Raw genomic sequence first — 24,622 nt, 5'->3', positions numbered from 1 at the left:
TTTAACTAACTTACTCAGTAATTACAAAAACTACAGTAGTTCCCTTTATGTCAATACAGTGAATGCAAAGCATCTTTGTGTTATCATTGTGTTGGTATGAATTCAAGCTTGCGCAGCCAGATGCATCTGTATTCACAAACCTGTGAAGAATGAGCTCTAATTGTAGTCTTTGTGATACTTGTGTGTTTTTCACATTTTCTGTGTAATTTATTGGGTAGCGTTTGTAACAGAAGACCTGGTCTGTATAGGCCCTTAAGACTAAAATGCATTTTGGGGAGTAGGGGATGTGTAATACATTTCAATGAACAATTATATAATTCTGCACAATTCAGCAGCTTTCTTCACAGTTTTGCATCTGTTCAGGCCTACTGAGGATAAAATGGGAGTGGGTCTTTCTCTAAAGCGTTTCAGGATGGCTCTGACAGGTTGGGCTTTTTCAACAGATTAAAGACAGAAAGTCTGACTTGTGTCTGAAAGCATTAGATGCGGCACGTCTGGGTTGCCTCACAGATTTCCTTGACAAGTTCAATATGTGAAGGTCCTAAGAAATCCCAGACTGTGCTCAACTTCATTTTAATGAAGACTTGGTGTGGCAGTTTGATACTGGAATTGGCTTGATAAGGGTATAGGTTGAGTTAACTGATCAACAGAAAGCTTTTCATTGTGAGTGAGATGAACACTGAGGGCAGTACGAAGATCTGTTTTTTGAAAGGAGAGGGCATGTGAGGACAAAATAGGTCTCTCTCTCTCTCTCTCTCTAATATAATGCAGTCAGTTCTCTCAGGGCACAGGGAATGGGATGCTTGGGGAACGCAGCCCAAATAAAAGGGGGGTTGAGGAAAGTGGTCCAGGCTTTGACATTAGGATGGGGGGGGTGATACTGAGCTTGCTGGATCCATCAACAGCACACTGACAGTTCAGCATTAGTCCTGAAGTAAGAGATTTCTGTCATGTTGTTTTTCTTCAAGCATACACACACATATAACACACGCACCGATATGCTAAAGCAGTCACACACCAGTGAACCATCTCGAAAATGAGATGGAGCTCAAATAAGTTCAAAGATTCATTATACAGCCAATCTCAGTCAAACACATTCAATATAAGCCCTTGATTCAGACCAATTCTCTGTGAGCGCGAGCGGTTGCTTTTACGCACGAGTGCCTATCATTCTCACAGAGTTGAATATGAAATCCGGTGAGAGCTAAGATCAGGTACATTAGGTTATATAGCCCTTAAATCTGACCTTGTGCTATCTTTGCCTTGCAAGAATTTTGTATCCGTATAAAGAACACAACATGGGAATATGCTTACGGGAAAAGCATGGATTGAATGATATGCATGATTAATAGAAATTGTAATGACAATATGCTATTAATATGATTTTAAGAGACTATTGTAAGAAATCATTGCAGTTTTCTTCCAAACAATGGCAGCAAAAATATACACAAGCATTAGGGCGGTTAATTGACAAATAAATTGTGACAGTTATGACGATTAAATGTCTGGTTTTTTTTGTTGTTGTTTTTGTTTGTTTGTTCATGAAATAATTTTCACACGTTGTGATTATTTGAATTAAATCTTTTGTCTTATGTCTGCAAAAAAATCGATTCCTTACAGATCCTTAACCCTTGGCGCAGCCCTTTTTGAGTGGGGGGTTGGTGAAAAGGTGATATACACCTTTAAATTAATATAAAAAATTTTTTGTCTAAAAGCCTAATTTTGGTTTTAATTTTGGTAATTTTTGGTTTTAAAGAAGACACTTCAATGTTTTTTAGGGAAGTGTCTGGAGGTGAATTTTTTTTTTTTAAAGCAGTTTACATTTATTTGTAATAAATAAAAATGCAATATAGTATAATTTTTTTATACATAAAATTGTCAAAAAACTGAGGTTTGTGCTGGTTTGCTTTGAGGTTTGCTGCATACTTGTGTCACAAATGAATAAATTACAATTACTGCATTATTATTACTGCTAAAAGGTTTTGAAATATGAAAACTACATTCTTAGACCTTTCCAACAATATATAGTTTGTCGTGATAGATTAACATTTACATAGAAAATATTGAAATAAACGTAGGTGTCCCGCTCACGGGACAGCGGCAATTAACGGGTTAAGAATAGCATCCTTCCCTAAATTTGAATTTGATATATTTTTACCTTGCAGTTCGTACTGCTTATCAAAGTTTTGCAGCATTTGTTTAAATGCAGTTTTTTCTACTGTATTGAATGGCTTTGCAATGTATCGCATCACACTGTCAGTTAAGGGGCGCCATCTGATACTGTCTCGTTTATACCCCCTTGTGTTTTTAGAGAGATCTGCAATCATTGCGGTGATCTGAAATCATCACGATGACGTCAAACAATTGCAATGTGACAATTATTTAACCATTGTGACAGCCCTAACAAGCATTACTATTTTTGGATGCTTATACAAAACATAATGTATATTAAAATAAAGTCACATATGTTTTGAAAATAGTGATATTCCAGAGGACAATATATCGGCCGATATTTGGATTGTTTTTTTATTATGTCTTTTATTATGTCTTATTATGTTTTAAGTACTTTAACAGGTTATTTTTATAAATGTTATGCATAACAAATGTTTATGTATAGTTTCATCAATTTTTTTATCAATTTTTTTTTAAAGTTGCCAGCCAGCGCCAGTGTTTTTCATGATTTTCACAAAAGTTTAATGCCTTCCAGAAAATGTTCTTCTATAAATATATAAACATACAATATACCAAATGAAAGAACAGACCCTCTGCTTTCAAACAACAACAAAAAAACGTTTCATCCTGCCTTAAGCAGTTCTTTTGTAATCAGCTCTTGAATAGGTTTCTGCAAAAACACCACATTTTGAGCAAAAAGCTGAGATAATTCAATTTTTGTGAAGGACTTTTCATAGAGATCCCATTCAGAGCGATCTTTAAAACAGACACGGACGTGCAGCCGCTTGCCATAGGGCAATACTTCTGGGTTTAAAAGTTTCGGAAATAATATCGGTATTGCAGAAAGCCGGAAATACCCGTCGTTGGCAGGGAAGCGTTTTCTCTTGATTGACGAGATATCTCGTCAATGGTGGCGAAAGATATCGGCATCGGCTATTAAAAAACGCATATCGGTCGACCACTACTTGAAAACTAAAAACTATTTGCATTATGTGTTTTTTTTAAACACAGAAGTCAATGACAGAATAAAAGAAACGCTAAATGAGATAAGAAAAAAATGACAGATTGGAATTCGTACGTATTTTACAAATTGGCTAAATTGTACGAATTCGTACAAAGTGAACCGTACAAAAATGTATAATTATTATAAAAACAATAATGAAACCTTACCTCTAACCCCAACAACAGAAGGGCGAAAGCAAATCGTACAAAATCGTACATATGTGGTTGTACATATTAAAACAAATAAGCCACTTCGTAAAATACATAAACTGCCGTGAAACTGCGTTGGATTGGCTTATTAAGGCATAGCCGTCCTAAAATTGTAATTCACTTTGGATAAAATGCTAAATGTCTAAATATATAGGTTTTTAATTCAAAATGTTTTTACATGCTCATTTTAATTTACAATGACATCTGTGCTCACTCAAGTTTTATTTTTGTACAGGACTCCAATGAAAGAAAAGCCAGACAACAGATACATTGATGGTAAAATGAAGTTTATAGTCACAAACAGTGGTGCTCTTGTCTGAACGGCGCTGGTAAATTTGGCACCGTGACCTACATCTGCCCCAGAAGAGCGCAGATGCTAAAAGTAGTAAAATATATAAGACCTACATCTTTCCAGCAAACGCTTAAGGGTATTAACACCAACCTCTACAGAATTGCCACAGAGCTGTTTGACAAAGGAAGATACGGCAGCAATATGCTCAGATATTACATGCACAGACAAAATTTATTTGCACATTATTTACAAATGATTAGTTCCCCTATTAGATGATGTTTGTTGAATATGCTTCCTAGTCCTTCTAAATCTGACTCCTTGCCAACGCAAACTATTTTTTGGCCTCATCTCTTCTGAAGCACAGCTTATACACATTTCATTCATAGCCCTGTTGTGACGGCAGCCATAGAGACAATCACATGCAACTAAATCACCATTAACTTTACAATTATATTTTATATTCATATGAATTCATACAAAGTGATTTGAACAAAAATGCAGGATTACAAAAAAAAAACAATAATAAAACCGTGCCCCTAATCCCAACATCACAGGTGAAAGCAAATTGTATAAAAAAGTACAAATGTGGTTGTATGAATTAGCCACCACATAAAATACATATAAATTGCTATGAGATTGCATTGAATTTGGCTTAAGACGTAGCTGGTCTAAATTTGTAAACCACTTTGGATAAAATAATTTGTTAAATTCAAAATATACACAGTAACTTTGTAAATATTCAAGTGCATACAGTAGTTAAGTGTATATGTCAAATGAAAAACGGTACAAAGAAACTTTTAGGTAAAAAAAAAATAATGTTAGGTAAAAAATTATTTATTTATTTATTTTTGGTTTTTGCCCTTTTAGTTACAAAGACAGTGTATAGCAGTGGTTCTCAAACTGGGGTCCGGGGCCCCCAGGGGGGTAGGGCCCTATAATTTCCGCGATCACGGAATCGCGGACGGAATCGCGGAATTGGCTAATTAACACGGAATCTAGTATTAACGCGGAATTTTGCGGAATTTTACATATTTTGAATAAAATTATGTTTTTGTGTGGGAGACGAACGTATGTCTGGGGGAAATGCAGACCGGGGGAAGTAACTCTGGGCGACACGCCCCCTCCCGTCGTTTCAGACCTCCTCCAAAACACTGAAACCATGGTGAAGCGGCTCTCCACGACTCTGCTTTCGTCAGCGAAAAAATTAAGAAATTCGTAGTGATGGCGAAGTGAAGCTTTCTTGAAGCAGTGAAGCTTTCAACCCAATTGTATCGGAAAAAGGTTCATTACTCGAAGCTTTTCAAATCAGAGCTCAATGACGACCTCTGCTGGTGAAAGTGCTGTTTCACAACATGTTCCACAACCAAACAACGTATTAATTTAATTATAAAAGCAAAACTTAATCGATTGACAAATTAAGGATAGATTCATAAATAAATGTAACACTATATTAAATACATGACCAAAGCATGTTCCATTTCATGCGATTGGTACTTCAAACAAAAATAACAAATTAAGGATAGACCTTGTCTCAAAAGTATAAAGTGTGAACCAATTAAAAAATATATCATGGTATTAAGTGGTGCAGAAAAGGCTTTTTACTACTAATATATTCTAGATATATCATAAACTCACTATACAGTAATCGATTCCGTGTAATGCAATACTCCAATACAACCCATGAGGGCGCGCCGCGCATCGCACAATTCTAAACCTTTGAATCAGATAACGAAGCAGTCACGTGGGTGTGTGTGAAACGAAGCTTCGGACGTCATTGGTCACGTGATTTTGCCAGAACGGATCAAGCTTCGATACAAAGCTTCAATGAAAATCGGTTCGTTTTTTTGACACACGCTTCGGAGCTTCGGTGTCACTGGTAACATCACTAGAAATTCGACGAAAGGGCTTAGTTCCGAGCAGGTCTCACATGACTTTTATGTGACCGGAGAACTGTTATTTTGGAAGTTTAGTCAACACTCTGTTCACGGTGAGCGCAAAGATACATGCACTCTCTCATCCATGTTTGTCTCACTGTACCTCTCACGGTCATGCGCTCACGCATCTGTCCGAAGTGCGAACACAAATCCTCATGTATTTGTTCAGTTTTATGCATTTCAAGCGAGCTGAGGCAAACTAACTATCCCTCGCATTTAAAATATAATCATCTGCATCATGGCGCCGCTCTCTGTCTCTCTTTCGCTCGCACGTGCAAAGAGCTGTGTGCTCATGCTGTCCTAAAGGCCAATTTATACTTTTGCGTTAGGTGCGCGTTACAGGTACGCCGTAACATACGCAGAGACGCGAACCCTGTCGCCGTAGCCTTCGCAGTACCTGACGTGCACCTCCTCAAAAATGTAACTACACGTCGAAACGACGCGGACCGCAAGATCTGTGATTGGTCGGCGCGAATGCATTGTGTTTCCTCCTACGCATTTCGGCGGTTAACTGCAGAGCAACACAAACGCAGAAGTATAAATGCTCATGACGGCGTTGCCTACGTGCGTAGCGTCTGGCGTACCCTACGGCGTAACCCCGACGCAAAAGTATAAATTGGCTTTAAGTCAGATCACTATCCTGTGTATGTTGGTAAAGTTATATGCATTTCAAGCGATTATGTATAAAATATGGATCGCGTTCCGCTGGATTGATGTGTTTAAGGCACTTCTGAAGGCACCACTGCGTTGACACCTTGTTGTAGCCTCCTGCAACAACACTAAAAAACAATGCATTGAATTGAGTTGTGTGTGCGCGCACGCGCGTGTGCGTGTGTATGTGCGTGTGTAAATTCATCTTTTATAGTCATTAAGTAATCCTGTTATCCAGTTTTTCCCCCAAATCATTTACATTTTAATCATTAACATTAAAGGCACACTCTTTTTATGACTAAAATAAAAGTAAAGGGTAAAAAATATAATTGCCAAAAATTAAAACGGATAAAACGGAATTTGCAAAAATTAAAACGGAGAAAACGGAATTTGGGAAAAAATAAAACGGAATTTGGGAAAAAATAAAACGGATTTTATAGGGCCCTAGGGGGGCCGCGAGATGGTGCAAGGGGGGCCCCAGTTTTATGACATTTTATAAAATACATTCATTTATCATGAATTCTGTGTAATTAAACCTAATAAAAATAAGGCTATTAACCAACAGCACTACTTTGTATAAATTAATATGTTTTGTTTAATTAAAAAATACATTTAAAATCAATTAAAAAAATAAAAATATTAAAAATAAATACATTTTCTTTGGGGGGGCGCGAAGGAATGCACCGTACACAAGGGGGGCCGCACGCGGAAAAAGTTTGAGAACCACTGGTGTATAGAATCGTCCTCAACTTTAAAGGGGACATATCATGAAAATCTGACTTTTTTATGTTTAAGTGCTATAATTGGGTCCCAGTGCTTCTATCAACCCACAAAATGTGAAAAAGATCAACCCATTAACTTAGTTTTAGTAAACCATTCTCTGCAAGCATGTGAAAAAAATAGCTCATTGCTATTTGGCTCCCCCTGTGATGTCAGAACGGGATAATACCACCCCTTTATCTGCACTATCCAACCACTGCACTGCCATTTAGTGCAGAGATCAGCTCTTTTGCATTTTAAAGGACACACCCAAACGGCACATTTTTCCTCACACCTACAAAGTGGCAATTTTAACATGTTATAATAAATTATTTATATGTTATTTTGAGCTCAAACTTCACATACATACTCTTTTTACATCTTAAAAAAGTCTTTATGAACACATTTACACCGTGCACAGGACTAAAAGAGAAAGGGTGCCCCCATGAGGACAGAACAGGTATTACATAAACACACCCAATTTCTGAAACGTCTTTCGGGCACACAAATAAAAGTTAAAGAAGCACGATACCTTCAGTGACTGGATATAAAAGCTCAAATATCTATATACAAGTTGTTACAATGTCTTAAGATATAAATATAGGTCATCCAAACAATGACAGTCCCAGACTTTAGCTGTTATATGTGATAGGTGGGTGTGTATTTCTTAGCCCTCTTGCACCCGAGGGCGACTAAGAGACCACAGGAGGAGGTTTGGCCCTGTCACCTCTGTTTCAGAGCCCCCTTAGTGTCTGACCCCAATATGCCTGTTTGAGCATGTCTGCACGCATGTGTTTGTGTATATGTGTGTATGTGTACTGTGTGTGTGTGTGTGTGTGTGTGTGTGTGTGTGTGTGTGTGGTTTCCTCTCTTTCTAGACCATTGCTAATAGGCTGTTTGGCAGAGTGTTTTATTACCAGAGCATTATCAGAGCTGACAGCTGTCAGCCGAGACAAACATCTCTGCCAGACTGTATATGTAAGTGTGTGTGTGTGTGTGCTTCACCAGATTAACCAAATGCCCTAAGGATGAAGACACTGGAGATACTGAGCTGATTGGGCATCAGTCTGCGACCCTGACAAAAAGACCTTACAGCAGAAGAAACATCAACCAAACATCTGCACTTTTGCGATTAACTCTGCAGATTTTTACCTTGAAAGCCTTAGATGCCGAGGCAGTGACTCATGCAAACATTATTTGGTTTTTCGTTTGCTTGTAGAGGAAATTGTAAACAATTTCAGATCGTTTTAGGTAATATCAATCTCCATTTAATATTATTGATGTCTAGAAAAAATAATTTAGATGTTATTAAAGAGATCTCATCTGTGATTTTTATTTCTTATGGGAACAATCAACTGAATACTTTGTCAAACTGGGGCCCGCGGACCCCCATGGGTCTCCCAGAAGGTTCTAAGTGGTCCCAAGAAAATTTTAGGACAAAAAAAACAAAGCAAAAATCTTCTGATCATATAACAATTACTGTTTATTTAACTCAGTTTTAACATACCTTTATACAAAATGTATGGATATATTAATTTTAGAAAAGGGGTTCCTCGCTAAAAGTTCATCATATGTGTCCTTGCTATCATAAAGAACCCCTGGCCTAACTTATATTTTTCTTAAATCATTCCCATCAGATTACTCATCAGATCAGATTCAAAACGATTATTAAAACATACACAGAGTATAAAATTAGTAAATAACGTTTTTTTTTTTCATAAATTGAGTATCCATCAAGAGGATAATCGCGGTATTGCAGATTAAGATAAAAATTCATCGGGAACAGTATTTTAATGCAAATGAGATAACTCGTCAATAGAGACAGAGCGCAGTTATGCAAATTTGAATACCACGCCCACTGGTGGGGAAAGCAATCCCACCGTCTCCATTGACTTTGTATTGCGAGAAGCCGCCTCCTTGTCATTTCTGGCTTATAACAAAAAACTAAATAATGCCTAAAAGCTGCTGTGTGAAAATATGTACAGCTAACACGCACTGAAAAAATGATTCTGTGCCTTAGTAAATTTAACTTAAAAGAAATTATTAAATTCTATTAAAAACATGTAAAAAGTAAAATTAACACAAAAAAATTTAAGCAAGTCTAAATTAACAAATTATTGAGTAAATTTCACTTAATTTTATCATGTAAAATCCACCCAAATTTGTAAGAAAGAAATTTTGTGTTGAAACTACTTGAATTATTTAAGTAAATATAACTAACTAGGCAGTGGACTTCTACTTCCCAGGATGCTTTGCATGGGACTGTATTTGGAGAGTAAAATTTGAAATTAAATGCTATTTTTTGTATTTTTAACAAAAAAGAAAGACTTGTTAGTGTTTCAGGTTAAATTATCTTTGAGATTTAGAAGAGTTTCTGTTTTGAGGTTGTTTTGTGGTTACCATCATTCAGAAGAGTGGTGCTAAACAATAGGTAACATGATGAAAATCATGATGTAAACAGTAACTGTGCTTATGCCAGTATTGAGACCTACTGAGTCTCTTCTTATTGCTCAACATAATGTGTCAGTTAAATGTATAATGTTAAAATAGAATAAGAGATTAAAAAACGATTTGATTAAACCATTGAATTGATCTAGTTGCACATAATTAATTTTAGTGTACTGAACATAAAAAATTGAGTAAATTCTACTCAAAATAATGTAGCTACAATTATGAATATAATTAATCTGAAATTACTTATAAAATATAAGTACACTTAATTGATAAATAATAAGTACACTCAACTTAAAAATTATATCTGGAGTTAAATCAATTTATTGTGTGCATCTTCTTGCCATAATAAAATTATGTAAATTCAACATAACATTTTTTTCAGTGCGCCAAAGAACCCAGAAATACGTTTTTATAAGCTGTCGAGCCGTAAAACCCAGTCTTTAAGGAGAATAAAGTGGATCGCCGACTACGTTTCCCCCAATTGGACGCAGTTTTACTAATAGGAGTACTATGACAAGTTGCCTGTATCCATTTTTGTCTTTAAACGCTCGTTTTTTGGGGTCGACAGCTTATAAAAACTTATTTACAGATTAAACTTAAAAACAGAATAATACCTAAAAGCTGCTGTGTGACAAGGTGTACATCTAACACGCCAAAAAAAAACAAATATGTTTTTATAAGCTGTCGACTTCAAAAAACGAGCGTTTAGACACAGAAATGGAAACAGGCAACTTTTCATAGTACTCCTATTAGTAAAACTGCGTCCAATAGGGGGAAATGTAGTCAGCGATCCACTTTATTCTCCTTAAAGACTGGGTTTTACGTCTGGACAGCTTATAAAAACTTATTTCTGGGTTCTTTGGCTTGTTAGCTGTACATATTATCACAAAGCAGCTTTTAGGCATTATTCAGTTTTTTGTTATAAGCCAGAAAAGACAAGGAGGCGGCCTCTTGCAATACAAAGTCAATGGAGACGGTTAGATTGCTTTCCCCCCGGTGGGCGTGGTTTTCAGGTTATGACGCGCTGCGCTCTGTCTCTATGGCGGGGACAGAGTTAAACAACACTCGGCATACCCATCTCTCACAGGTTCAAGGTATCACTCCACACATCAGATATATTCTGACTAGCTGTGACTTAGTGGCATTGTGTAATATTTTCACTTACTGTACTAGTCATTGGAATTTTTCCGGACACTCGTTCCAGATTTTGGGGTCTCATTTCAGCCATCGGTTCATGCTTTAAAAGCCTTGCCTTTCTCTCTCTCTCTCTCTCTCTCTCTCTCCATTTCCTAATTGAGGTCTTTAATATCATCTGTCTCTGTGCTGTTTTTTTATGCTTCAGTCTCTCTGGTTCAACAGCCGTGACTGACAGTCATGCTAATTGTATCACTAACTCTAACACGGCCTTCATTGGTATGCAGAGATGGGAATGGGATCTACTAGAAACATTGTTAATCCATATTTATGACCACTAAACCCACACAAACAATAGAAACATCGACTATGACAAACCAAAACAGCTACTACAGTTTAAAGTTGTGCTTGCTAAGTCAAACATCACTATAATTTTTGCTCAAATTTTGGGTTTTACTATAAGCTCTGGTGCAATTCATCCTGCAACATTTGCACTACGATAATAAATGATTTCTTAAATCTCTAGTCACAGATAAGAAATGTGCTGTTACTTTTATAAGCAATTTGATCTATGATTAAAGGGATACTTCACCCATTAAGTTTAAGATGTTTTATATTTAGTCAGAGAGCTTTCTTACCTTCCATTGACAATCTATGTACGGTATACTGTCCATGTCTAGAAAGGTAATAAAACATCATCAAAGTAGTCCATGTGACATCAGTGGGTCAGTTAGAATTTGTTGAGGCATCAAAAATACATTTTGGTCCAAAAATGACAACTTTATTGTCTTATTCAGCAGCGTCACTGCAGGCTCATGCACGCGGTTCACAACAAACCCGGAAGAGAAGACAATGCTGAATAAAGTCGTTATTTTTGGACCAAAATGTATTTTCGATTCTTCAACAAATTCTAACTGGTCCACTGATGTCACATGGACTGCTTTGATGATGTTTTTATTACCTTTTTGGACATGGACAGTATACCGTAAATAGATTTTCAATGGAGGGTCAGAAAGCTCTCTGACTAAATATAAAACATCTAAAGCCCTTTTTACACAGAGATTACGGAAAATAAACGGAAAATGCGTCATTTGATTTTTGGTTTATTTTCGCTGCCCATGATTTTCTGGAATCTGTGCGTGCATTCACACACGTACCGTAAAGATCCTGTAAAAGACATGTGAGGTATTTTTACATAGTGTTTGCAGTTTGCTAATTATCCGTGATTTCGCTCGTGAGAAACCACAGGCATGCATTTTAGTTTGACAAGAGTATAAGAAGCTTCCAGAACAATTGTCATTTCATTTCTTTATTTAAAGCTGAAACATTTACATACTGTATCTTAAGTGTCAAGTGAAGTCAAACTGATATTTCCCATTAAATCATACCGTCATCTTAAATTGTATTGCTCATTAAAAGCCTACCGTTGTAAATTGGGGTAAAACAGGGAGGCAGTTTCGAACACTGTTTTTTTATGTACTTGCTCAATAACCGATTTTTTTTACCAAGAAAAGTTACGTATTCCAGCTTTAATATACACAACAGCTTTTGTAAGGGGATGGCAAATGTTTAACACCTACACCCAGAAACCAAGTCAAACAGGCAGAAAACATACATTGAAGTTAAAAAGCAAGAAGTAAGCACTTTGTCTTCACTTATATCTCTATATTCTTCAAAGTATCCTTGACACTGAGAGTGAAAAGTGCTTTGAAAATGAAAGACGGAGCGGTGGAAGGATTTGGGAAGGCAGGGAGGAGTAAGGTCACGTATTGACTCTGATTGTGAGGCGCCAGTCTCAGCATTGATCAGAGAGTGCACTGTATTGATTAAATGACAAATGAGATGAACAAACCTCTCCTCATAAGACTCGACCCTTTTAAAGAGCTCTCCTCACACTGTGTGTATGTGTGTGTGTGTGTGGGGGGGGTCATTTGAATGAACTCAACTTGCCTTGCCCTCAAGAGAAAAGTACAAGCAAAACGGCTTTCACTCCCTCCCAACACACACACACACACACACACTAGAGCCCGACCGATATATCGGCAGGCCGATATTATCGGCCGATATTAGGCATTTTTTAAACTATTCATATCGGCAATTATAATGGCCGATAAACGAATATTAAAAAAATAAATAAAGATACACGGACGAAACGGCCTTCAACCATGTCATGAGTGTTGCCATTGAATAGTTTGTCCACCAGAGGGCACTTTACAACTACCCTGTAGGCAACACTCGTGTGTAACGCGTCACACACCCTGCAACCTGCTGATTTCAGCCAGACCAGGGCAGAGATGACAGCGGTTTAGTTGATGGTGAGTTGGTCACGAGACATACATTGCTTGAATAACAATAAAAAGAACATCCCAAACAGTTCTCTTAACTCAAATAAACATGACAACATTTGTGACTATCATGTCCAGTTTTGCTGCTGTTAAATAAGCCGAGAGTGAAGCGGAATTACCTAGTAATGTTACGTTGACTGACTGTCCTTTTAACTTTTGACAATGCGACTGAAGTATTTCTTTAATAGTGTGACAGTTAAAGCAATGAGACGTGTCATCTCTCCTTAGCCTGTTATATTGAAAATCTATGTTTTACAATTTGCAGTGTGACGTTATTCTTTGCTAAATTATGTCTCGTCATAGACCTGCTAATGCCAGTATCAGTGGAAGACCGCTAACGTTAACGAGCTTGGAAACCACAATGAACGTATTCTGCCTAAATAAAGTAATGATTACTGTATTTATAACTAGCATATCTCTGGTTACAGTCCCTGCATTGTAAAATGAAAGTAAGACTTGCGGGGACTGGAGTGAACATTTAGACATAGAGAACAGGTATCAAACGTAGCTTTTGCATAAAAGTTCGCTTTTCTTTTATACGTGTGTGAAATTCACTGACGCCAAGTGTGTGTTGCAGACTGTCATTCAGCCGCAGCATTAACGAGTCTCATAATGGATTTAGATCGCTAAATAGTAGGTTTTAGAAGGCAGGCAGCAACTGATGATTGAAAATGGTTTGATGTAGCTGATGGAAAGAATTTAAAAAGTGCAGGAAAAGGGATAAGCAAGCTGACATTGTAGTATACCGGAATATCAGACGAGTTTTTTTGTCCTAAAAATAGGTACAAAAAATAGGGCGTCGTCTTATATTCGCGATATAGAAAAATTCACGGGGGGAAAGCACAACGGAATTCATCCGAAATAGTGTCTGAAAAGCAACCCATTAAGAAAAAAACAGCTCTCCCTTATAATATGCATTTAAAATTAGAGCAGCAACATAAAATCTGTTTTTAACTGAATTAAAACGCCGCACGTTTACGGTTAACTAAAACTTGCTGAGAGAGAGAGAGAGGGGCAGGGAGAGAGAGAGAGAGAGAGAGGTGCGTGCGCGAGAGAGGCAGGGAGAGAGAGAGAGAGAGAGGGGCAGAGAGAGAGAGAGAGAGAGGTGAGAGAGCGAGAGAGAGAGAGAGAGAGAGGATTAACCAACTTTTATTCCTCTTCATTTAACAATCATACTGATTCACAATAGAAAATAATAAAAATAATTATATATTCAATATCAACTGACCCTCAAATAACACACATAAAATATCTTTAAAACACCATATATCATGAAACAGCATTTCATTATTCACAAGTTTATAGTAAGCAAATTCAATTTTGATTCTTCCACCCACTAGTTTCCTAAACATCATTTCCACATCACTAGTCCCAAGTTGATTCCCTTTATTTTTCCTCATTTTCCATATTGCTAATTTTGCTGTGCCCAACAAATAATTTAAGCATTTCATTCTTCTCATTGAATACCCATACTTAACTCCACCAATAAAAAGAGAGAGAGAGAGAGAGAGAGAGAGAGATGAATGCGTGAGATGCAGAGACAGAGAGAGAGATAATAAAAAATTAAAATAAAATTATTTTCTGGTCAAACCCAAAAATACATTTGGAAAATGGGGGGTCGTCTTATATTCGGGGAGGCAATATAGGGATTAATTATTACACACGCACACAAACATTTAGAAATTACCTTTATCTTGTTTAATATAAATGATGATGATAGTAATAATGTGATCATTAATTTTTGTGATTATTACGGTCAATAATAATAATAATAATAAAAGTAATAGTTGTGGCTGTAGCAGCAATCGGGTAGGGAAATCTGTTAATGTTTTGTTGCGCGTTTCTGAAAAAAAATTATCGGCCTATATATCGGCTTATCGGTTTTTAAAACCAACAAACATTTGTATCGGTATCGGCCTTCAAAATCCTTTATCGGTCGGGCTCTAACACACACACACACACACACACACACACACACACACACACACACACACACACACACACACACACACACACACACACACACACACACACACACACACATATATATACATACTGGATGAAGGAATGAAGGATGGGTGGATGATGGAAACTATTAGTAGCCTATTTAGAAACCTATTCACCTACAGTATGTAGTTTTTGGTGATGCTACTGTTGCCATGGTGATGTCTCTTGCTTTAGCATTGAGAAACCAATCAGAAATCTGAAATGTCACAGTACTGTGATCAGATGTGTGACCATAGCTTACACTGTAGAAAATACAAAGTTATTACAAAGTTGTTACTGACATCTAGTGGCCACTTTTTTCAGCACTAACCTATGGTGCCAACATATACAGTACTGTACTGAATGTAATGTATATTTAACCCTTTAATAAAGTTTTGTCACCTTTTGGTCATCCCCATTATTTTTCCAAACGTTTCTGTTCACAATGTGACACAAAAGCAGATTTATGGAAAATGTTAATACTTCGTTTTAGTTTCTTATGTTATGTAAAAGAAAAATCATGGTACCTTTTTGTGTTCCTTTTTGCACCTTAGCCCCTATATGTTTTTTGACATTCTACATTTACACATTTCTCAGATTATTTATCTAAAGATACATATTGTATTTATTTCATACTGTATGTAAGTTCCCAATCAAACACTTAGCCAAGTGAGCTATCTGAAAAATTTTACTTACATTTCTTATGTGTTCAAAATAAAAACATTTTAACAAACATTAGAAGAACAGAAATTATGATCTGTATTCATGCATTTCACTGTTCAATTACTCTATAGTGCCATAATAAGACAAGCATGCATGTGCATGTGTGTCCTGTCACATTTGTTGTGTTTTGCGACCGCCTGCTGTGTTTTGCTTTGGAGCAGTGTACTGTCACCCAAGCCCAGCTGAAGATGATATGGACAGTGGCATTGACCCTACAGTCCTCTGGGTGGTTTGCTGATCCTAGTGTGCCTCAGCTAAAAACCTATTCACTGGTTTAATTCATTGTGACATGCATTTGAGCGCCGCCTCAAATCACGTCCTACTAAACCATACTGAGAGGGAAGACCTTCAGCGTGACGCCAGTAACCAGGATGACCAAACGTGTGCAAAATAGAGAAACGAAAAACTGAAGATTGCAGTCACAGTCAATGACACTGTCAAATAGTCTACTGTACACTCTTAAAAATGATTTACACATCTTTGTGCTTTAAGCTTTTAACACATTATGTGTAAATTTAACACATTATGTGTCATTTTGTGTTAAAATAAAACACAAGTTGTGTTAAAAGTAACACAAAATGTGTTGTTTCAATACAGAGATATGGGTGGATTCTGGGACAGCGCATTTAGTGTGTTGACTCTGACTAATGTGTTGTTTTTAACACATTTGTTCTAAGAGTGTAATAACATTTTAGTTTTGCACAATTTTTATATTATTACATGGTTGGTTTCTAGATATAAACTGCAAACTGTACATTTTTTAAAATTGGTAAAAAAAAAAAAACAACAAGTACATAATCAATCTGTTTAGGTCTCCTTTCTTTACGAAGACTGGCATTAATAAAAGAATGTGTTCATTTTAACACATGGTTTCGTGTTATGCTATTAACACATTATGTGTTGATTTTGTGTTCAAATAAATAAAAGGGACAACACAAGATGTGTTAAAACAACACAAAATGTGTTGTTCCAATAATAACACAGAGATGTGACTATTAGGGAAAACACATGAACTGTATTGTCCTTAATTAGACAGAAAATATGTTGTTTTAACACAACCGTTTTTACAAAACATTATTATAGATTGTTATGTTGTTTATCATCTTTATATTATATATTTATAAATCTATTCTTATATATTTACATATATTTTGTTATTATCACATTATAATAAGGTTTTATTAGTTAACATAAGTAAATGCATTAGCTTACAAGAAACAAACAATGAACAATATAGTTTTTAGCATGTATGAATCTTTGTTAATGTTTATGTCAATACAGTTAATCATGTTAGTTCATGGTGTATTAATTAGTGTGTCAGGACTCTGCCACGAGAGTCTGTTTTATATTTATGTTTTATAGTGGTGGCAGGGTTCTGACAGTCTCTTGTTTCGTGTGGAGGCTCATGCCTTGTTTATTGTGGCATGTGCCTCTGGTGTCTCGTCTCTAGTCCCCGCCCCTTGTTCTCCCTGTTAATTATTCATTATCAGTTCATCCCTCTCACCTGTGTTTCCCTCGTTATCTTTTTTAGTTTCCCTTATTTAATCTCCTCTTGTCTCTTGTCTAGTGCTGGATCATTGTGCTGTATTGTGTCATGTTATGCAGTCTTTCGTGTTCTTTCAGTTTAATGATTTCATCGGAGTGTTTATGTCTAGTCAGTGTTAGTAGTTCATGTTTAATGTTGTGTTGCCCCCTTGCAGGCTTTTGTTTTCATGTTTATTTATAATAAATGTTCTGTGTTCACTCCCCGATATCGCCTGCGCATGGGTTCTCTTGTTCCTTGTCTCCAGATCCTCATATAATGATGTTAACAGTTATAACGCTTGATTTTATAAATGTATTAGTAAATGCTAAAAATAACATGAACTAAGAATAATAAATGATGTAGAAGTATTGTAGTTTGCATTTACTGATTTTTACTGATGCATTTACTGGTTATCAAATGAAACCTTATAACAAAGTGTTACCATTTTGTCTGATATTTTTGTAAATAGTTAATCTAAAAAAAAAGAAATAAGTTAAAGGGATAGTTCACTTTAAAATGAAAATTCTGTCATCATTTACTCATCCTCATGTTGTTGTAAACCTGTATAAATTACTTTTTTCTGACGAACACAAAAGAAGATATTTTGAGAAATGATGGTAAACACACAGCAGATAGTGACCATTGACTTCCATAGTAGGAAAAACATATTTTGGAATTATCTTGATAATATATTTTGATAAATGATGGAAAGCATACGGTTAACGGTATCCATTAAATTCCACCATTGTTTTATTCCTACTATGGAAGTTAATAGTCACTATCTGCTGTGTGTTTACCATCATTTCTCAAAATATCTTCTCTTGTGTTCATTAGAAAAAAGAAATTCATCAGGTTTAGAACAACATGAGGATGAGAAAATAATGACATAATTTTCATTTTTAGGTGAACTATCCCTGTAACAAAGATGTTAAGATGGGAAACTCTGAAATATTTGCCTAATATAAGGTATTACAACAGAATGTTTGTTGTTTAATTTGAATTGATTTATCATTATTACTGTGCTTAATCAATAATTATCAATAATCAATAATTAATTTTCTTTAATCTAGTCTTAATTCTCTATTGTCATTGAAACAAGTGGATGTACAATTAAATTGAGTGCATACCCACAGTGCAAGAACAATAATTAAAAAGAAAAAATGGAAAAAAATATTAAAAGTATATACATATATTTACACTTGGATCACCACAGAAATAGTGCACAGAAATATTGCAAAGGGAGTGTACGGTATATGACCAGCAGAGGTCAGCACTGCTATTCACTTTACAACATAAATTTCAAGTGCACTCCCAAGCATGCTATATTCAAACACACAAAACTGCAGACTGAAGTCAACTTTAAAGATTTTTCGTCATATTGCATTCTTTATTTTATGTACATTTACCATTCACTGCAAGTTTCCCATTGAATCCATTTTAAGAATTTAACAGACATACAATTTCACAGTGTTGTACTTTACGTATGCATACTTGCATGTTTATGTATGAGTGGACATCTAGTTAATATACAGGAGATGTGTTTTACAGCCTCTATTCTTCCCTAACAATATATGTCACATGACACAGCGTCCTCTCTTATCACCACGACAACACATAATGGCCACTTCACGATGCAGTTGACTGAGAAATCCAATTTCTCCAAGCGGCTATCTTGGCCACTCGAGCCATAAAGAGTGCGTGTGTGTTCCTGTGTTATAAAACGCTTCATTACCTCCTGAGAGCACAAGAGTCAAACAGCAATAATAACACAACCACATCTGTTTATATCATGACCGTTATCAAGTCATAAAAAAGAAACATTGACACTGTAATGAATCTACTTGAGAGTTGTGAATGACGGACAGATGATGTGATTAAGCATGCTGAAGAGAAATAGTGTTCCTGTAACTTCTACTCAATGTTAGGGGGTGCGTTAGCAGCGCAAAGGTCAATGGTTCGATCCCAAAGGGAACACAAACATACTGATAAAATGTATAACTTGAATGCAATGTAAAGCCACTCCGGATAAAAGCATCTGCCAAATGCATAAATGTAACAGATAAAGTAGATTTTTGACACATTTGTACAAAATTATTATTCAGTTGATAAAGTGTTCCTTTTATTAGTGTATTGCTAGGTGGTTGCAAGGTTGATCTGGATGGTTGCTGGATGGTTTAGTCCATTGCAAATAATGTTATCAAATGTTTGTTATTGGTTTAAATCCATAACCCCTGAGCAACAGTAACACTTCAAACAATAATAAAGTAAAAAGGAGCATAGAAAGGATAGAGGGGATCATGCATGTATCGTCTGCATTTAAACAAGGTTAAACATGCATGTTTAAAGCACAATGACTCACTGCAGGTGATAAATCATGGCACATTTGTGATGCATATTAATCCGTCTCTCTCTCTTTCTCTCTCTGCTTGCAATTTTGCAACACACCCAACAGCGCACACACACACACACACACACACACACACACACACACACACACACACAAGTGTTGTTGCTGTTTTCATTATATATCCTACTGTAATGACAGAGATTAATTATCTTCCTTTCATAATCAAGACGATGATATTACTTAAAAAATGCATAAACAGACACTAGATTGCTGCCAAAAGAACAAGCTCTTATTCCTTGGATAACAATATTTTGCATTAAGCGTTTTCTCCTCCATAGAATTCCATTATAATGAATTATTGTAAATGTAGCCTAAAGGATTATTAGGAACACCATACTAATACTGTGTTTGACCCCCTTTTGCCTTCAGAACTGCCTTAATTCTATGTGGCATTGATTCAACAAGGAGCTGAAAGCATTCTTTAGAAATTTTGGCTCATATTGATAAGATAGTATCTTGCAATTGATGGAGATTTGTGGGATACTCATCCAGGGCATGAAACTCCCGTTCCACCACATCCCAAAGATGCTCTATTGGGTAGAGATCTGGTGACTGTGGGGGCCATTTTAGTACAGTGAACTTATTGTCATGTTCAAGAAACCAATTTGAAATGATTCGTGCTTTGTGACATGGTGCATTATCCTGCTGGAAGTAGCCATCAGAGGATGGGTACATGGTGGTCATAAAGGGATGGACATGGTCAGAAACAATGCTCAGGTAGGCTGTGGCATTTAAACGATGCCCAGTTGGCACTAAGGGGACTAAAGTGTGCCAAGAAAACATCCCCCACACCATTGCATTAATTAGAAATTGAACAGGTGTTCCTAATAATCCTTTAGGTGAGTGTATATACCAGGGTAAATGAATTGGGTCAGTTTGATTATTTTTTTTAATATGAACACTTCTCTAAAACAATATTAAAGGACAAGTGTAAAAAGGTTACACTTCTAGATAGAAGAATCCCAATCTCCATATCCTTCCTCATTGTAAGACTGTCAGTATGCTGACTGTCAATGTTTCCACAAAACACACAGGTTACATTAGTGCAGTGCAGTCCTGACCAATTCATGCTATTTTAATGTTAATGCATGTGTCTCCGACAGTCTTAAATCACAAAACGCTGCCCTGCTAAACTCTCATTCATCTGAGCAAAGAGAACCGCCAGATTGAATTAATACAATTAGTGCATGAATGAGCGGCCCGTCCCTCAGTTTGCAGAAAAAAACAGGCGTCTTGAAATCACTTCAAAGTGAAAAAGGCATTTTAGTCCTGAAAGACAGAAGCAATGCTTTTATGTCAGCATTTATTTCGGTGTTCACACCAAATGCGACACCGAATCACACACGGTATGAGCGCATTCACCACATCCATTTTTATTACAATCGACTAGATAAATTAAGTTTTAAAGAAATAGCACACCCAAATGTGACACTGGACCACAAAATCAGTCTTAAGTTGCACGGGTAAATTTGTAGAAAAAGCCAGAAATAATTAGCCTGGCTAACACCAGACCAGTCTCATAGATAATGAGATGTGGTCTGGGAACCGCATGCTCATCAGGCGTGGTTTATGAATCCCCAGAGCCGTTTATTGGGCGCTATGAATGTCTATCAAATGCGTCTGTACGTAGCTCATAGCCAATCGTTTCAATTATACCAGATGACGTATGTAGAGCGACATAAATTTAAGCGTCAACAACTTTTATTGGTACGTGTGCACACAGCTGAAAGCTATGCAATTAAATGGGTAGCTGTATATTGATAATGAAAAGCAACACAACTTAGTGGCACTGTGACAACCACAGTACAGGCATAATGACAATATGATATTAATAAATACCACTTATCATTTATAAGTTAAATGGACTTATAAATGGATGCCTAGCAGGACGGTCCTATAAAACTCTGTGGCTATCATGTCTTGCCATATCTAAACATCCTTCTTGGATATTAAATTGTTTAACGCCAAAAGTTGCGTTTTTTTTAAATAAACTTGCGTTCAAACTACTTAGAACACTATCTAAGGCTGCATTGAAAAGTAACTTTGCGTCTGCTGCCGTGTTGGATAAATTAAACTGCTTTGGTGTGTCTTGCTGCCCCCTCCCTGTTCTGTGATTGGTTCCCTTTTTCAGGGGAAAAATAGGTCCATGGTTTCCATGCTAGACTTGCAGCGTGAATAAATTTGCGCGCAAGGCAGCATGGGGAAACCCAGGCTAAGAAATAATTTGTACGGGTCAAAATTATCGATTTTTATTTTATGCCAAAAATCATTATGATTTGTTATGAAGACATTTTGTAAAATTCCTACTGTAAATATATGAAAACTTTATTTTTGTGAGTGGATGCAGTTGCTAAGTACTTAATTTGGACAACTTTAAAAGGTGATTTTCTCCATATTTAGATTTTTTTGCACCCTCACATACCAGATTTTCAAATAGTTGTCCTACCCTTACATAGATTGTCCTGTGCTGACAAACCACACATCATTGGAAAGCTTATTTATTTAGATGATGTAGAAATCTCAATTTAAAAAAAAGATCCCTATGACTGGTTTTGTGGTCCAGGGTCACAAATAATATGGGAAAACCTGACATTTTACCATGACAACAAGGCATTTTAATATACAGTTATTTGTTTAACTGAAAAAAGAAGTCATATAAAACTGGGATGGCATTAGGGCAAGAGTGGGCATTCCTGGTCCTGGAGGGCTAGGTTTAGCTCCAACCCTAATCAAACACACCTGAATGTCATTTTCAAAGCATCCTGCAGCCTTTGATTAGATTTTTTCAGGTGTTTGATTAGGGTTGGAGCTAAACTTTGTAGGACAGTGGCCCACCATGACCAGGAATGCCCACCCCTGAAATATGGTGAGTAATGAGAATGTTCATATTTGGTGAACTATTCCTTTAAGAGACAGCCACAAGTAAGGAATATGCCAACAGTGAATTCATTTAATGCATAAGTAGAGTAATTATTCAAACTTCTAACTGCTGTAGAGAACTAGAAATACTGGATCTTAAATCCTGTGTAAACACACTCAAATGAGAAATATCAAACTGCTGTCTAGTCAATAAAAATCCTAAAAGAATATCAGGACTACTAATGCAATTTCTACCATAACTTGTGGGATCTGACGGGATAAGAAAAGAATAAAAAAAAAATCCTAGAAACAATCTATTAAATGATTGAGTCAAAGATATTGTGTAATGTAAAACTAAACCCTACTAATATTGCTTCAGAATACATCTTCCTATAACAGCGTCCATGCACCCATCCATTCACTGCTTATATTGCAGTATACTGGAACCCAAAGTCATGTTTTTTTTATCCTACTGGTAATCAAAACGTACAGCAGTGGCGAGGCTACATGAGGGGCCAGGGTGGTCAATTTAGATTGACATCTGGCCCACCCAGTTAGAAGAGACACAAAATAAAAGCAAAAGAAATCAAGCATAAATGATAATATGCTCTTTAATAATAATAATCACTCAAATATGCATCATTCAGAAATACATAACTATTTATGTAGAATACTTTTAGTTTGTATGTGTTTCTAAACCTTGCAAATGTTAACATTTAAACCATTTTAAACAATTTGAGCGCAATATGATGTTAAAGTGAGCTGTTTTCTGCACACACATACTCAAATGGACACACACGCATTTGCGCACGCACAGAGATGCATGTTTCAAAAAGCACGCAAACAAAAAATCTCTCTGCTTTTGATAGGACACATACAACCCAAAATTATCTCTAAAACCAGTCTTGGCAAGTATTCTCATAAAAACATTTGGTTATGTCTTAAAGTGAATGCAAACAGTACATGGATCTGTGCTTATTTGGTCTTATCCGGTGGCAGGACCCTCAAGAATCTGCTTACTGCATAATGTTTATGTCATTATGTTAATCAAACAACAGAAGGCAAAATGAAAATCAAATCTTTGGCTTTAAAAAAATTAATTATATTTAATTTATAGAATGAAGAGGACAGTTTTGATATTCATTTGATTATATTTATTTTCCTAAATACTTCTGTTAAACTTTATTCATTTTTTTTTACTAAGCTTAAAATTTCTTGATTTGTTCTTATTATATTTTCCTTGTATCCATTTTTGATTCGACGCATGACTCAATAAACGTAATGTAATCCGTTTAACCACTACTATATTATCAAATGATGATATTTAAGAGTAGGCATTGAGGTCCACTTAGTGTAAAATGTCTGGCCTTGCCACTGCACTACATGTTTGTCATGTACAGGAGGAATTATAAGTTATAAACTTTATTAGGCCAAGGACCCCAAAATATGACAAACCTATTGTAATGGACCCTCTACCTAAAATATATAGCCTATCGAATTTTATATTTTTATTTATAACAATTGGCAACAACTTGAGTAAAGCTACATGTTCAATTCAAATGTATTTGTACGGTAGCAACTTTGCCAATAAATCTTGTTTTATAGCAGCTTTACAGGAAATACTACCTTAAACCCCAGTGAGTGAAATTAAGTGGACTGTAATAACACACTAGAAAGATACAAAGCAGTATAATCAATTTTTGGATCTATTTACTGTAGTAAGAAATTAGAGATAAACCTTATAAATAAATAAATAAAAACAGCAATAAATTAATTTTATTTTGTATTTTGTTCTCTGAAAACCCTTGAAGTAATGTACAGTATGTCAGGGATATAGGAAACAAAACCTAGACTCTCTTTGCTTAAGCAAATACTTTCTTTACATCAGATCTGTCAACAAACTTATCATAACAAGGCCTATCCAAATATGAAGACCAAAGGATAAAACTTCCAAATATAAAAACAAAAACCTATAAGGCTACGTTTACACGTACATGGTTATTTTGAGACATTTACCTTCGTTTGCATAGATTTCGCCTCTGAAACCGATTCTTTCCAAAAATTTCGGCCAAAGTGGATATTTTGAAAACCTTTGTTTGCACGCTTGCATGTAAACTGAGACAAACGGATGTTTAGCCGGTCAACGTCACAGAGTATGCGCCAGGGCTC

At 36.1% G+C, this 24,622-nt stretch overlaps 1 protein-coding gene across 4 annotated transcripts in view; it reads right to left on the bottom strand.

Moving 5' to 3' along the window:
* The window catches only part of pard3aa (par-3 family cell polarity regulator alpha, a), a 557,061-nt gene that overhangs the window by 454,704 nt on the left and 77,735 nt on the right, over nt 1-24,622 (bottom strand). The gene's annotated exons all lie outside the window — the stretch shown is intronic.

This window comes from Misgurnus anguillicaudatus, chromosome 25, assembly GCF_027580225.2.
Source record: "Misgurnus anguillicaudatus chromosome 25, ASM2758022v2, whole genome shotgun sequence".
Classification (NCBI taxonomy): Eukaryota; Metazoa; Chordata; class Actinopteri; order Cypriniformes; family Cobitidae; genus Misgurnus; species Misgurnus anguillicaudatus.
Note: the sequence above shows the minus strand (reverse complement) of the source record. Positions and strands in the feature narration are given on the sequence as shown.